This window comes from Arvicola amphibius, chromosome 2 (genome assembly GCF_903992535.2).
Source record: "Arvicola amphibius chromosome 2, mArvAmp1.2, whole genome shotgun sequence".
Taxonomy (NCBI): domain Eukaryota; kingdom Metazoa; phylum Chordata; class Mammalia; order Rodentia; family Cricetidae; genus Arvicola; species Arvicola amphibius.
In genome coordinates this window covers 178,742,518-178,744,100 of record NC_052048.2, presented here as the reverse complement: position 1 = coordinate 178,744,100, position 1,583 = coordinate 178,742,518, and the positions used below count along the sequence as shown (strand labels likewise).

Genomic DNA, 1,583 nt, shown 5'->3' with positions numbered 1-1,583 from the left:
CTGATGAAGCCCTAGGTGGTGAAGCCCAAGGTGCCTAAGGGCCCCAGCCACACACTCAGCCATCTCGCTTCCACTGTTCACCCCAAGTTTGGTAATTTTTGATATGAGGCTTTGATATGAGGCTTGGATTAGAAGCTGCATGGTCAGGGCTCGTAAGCTCCAAAAACCAAAGCCCAACGTTCAAACAAAGGCAGAGGCCTCAGCTCCAGCTCAGGTTCCCAAAGGTGCCCAGGCCCCTGTGAAGGCCCCATAGAAAAAGGCCTCAGTCTGCGGATGTGAAGGCACACGGACTGCTGTGAACACCTACACTCTGTTTGCAGACGATCAAGACTTTATGCTATTTTTACCAATAAACTTGAGACAAGATCTGCTAAAAATAAATAAATAAATAAAATAAAGTAAAAAATAAACGTATTTTGAAAAACCACATCTTGTAGCTTGTCTTACGAACATTTTCAAAACTGAAATAATTGTAGAAGGTAATTTCTGATATATCTGAAATGTTTTCGTTTAAAAATGAGATGAGCCTTTCTCGCTCCCCGGCCATCTTGGCAGCTGGTCTTGGTTGGGGGCCGGTCCCACACCTAAGGCAGAAAGATGGTGGCCGCAAAGAAGACGAAAAAGTCTCTGGAGTCGATCAACTCTTGGCTCCTGCTTGTTATGAAAAGTGGGAAGTACGTGCTGGGATACAAATAGACTCTGAAGATGATCAGACAGGGCAAAGCGAAACTGGTGATCCTCGCCAACAACTGCCCCGCCTTGAGGAAATCTGAAATAGAATACTATGCCGTGTTGGCTAAAACTGGTGTCCATCACTAGAGTGGCAATAACATTGAGTTGGGCCCAGCGTGTAGAAAATACTACAGAGTATGCACACTGGCCCTCATTGACCCAGGTGATTCTGACATTATGCCAGAACAGACAGGTGAAAAGTAAAATGTTTTCCTTTAATAAAACTTTACTAGAGCTCCTTTTAAAAAATAAAAAATAAAAATAAATAAAAATGAGAGGATTCCATGTAATCGGGAGGTCTTAGTGGTTTCATGTTAAAAAGTACACACGTGACTTCTTTAAAAATTTGAAGCGTGACATCGTTTTTCCCTTTGAACCAATAGTCCTATTCCACCTCCCCCCGAGTAACTTCATCTTCATGTAATCTTTCACCTTTGGAAGGGTTTTATCGATCATCCTTCCATACTTCACAGGGAGTCAAACATGTTTGTGAGATTAAATTTTATTCCCCATGATCATAAATCCATACATGTTGACTACATTTCTTCTGGATTGAATTATTTTTAGCACTTATTACTAATAGGCAGTTGATGAAAACAGCTATAAACTTTAATAAATAATTAAAATGTGGAAATGCATCTTTTCTGTAGATGAATTAGATCAAGACCCCACGGGAAAATGCTGCTTACTGCTTGACAGGGACAAATTCGGTATGTACCTTGTGCTCACGTTTCTGTCTCTACAGACTCAGGCACGGAGTGGTTTTGCTCACATGTGTCATGGGGCTGGAAGAGGAAAGAGTCTCACTATTCCTGTTATTGGATCCCTCACGTTCCTTCCATATCACATCA

General features: G+C 41.7%; 1 pseudogene; it reads left to right on the top strand.

Moving 5' to 3' along the window:
- Window positions 1–597: 597 nt before the first annotated feature.
- On the top strand, window positions 598–936 carry LOC119808132 (annotated as a pseudogene).
- Window positions 937–1,583: the final 647 nt, after the last annotated feature.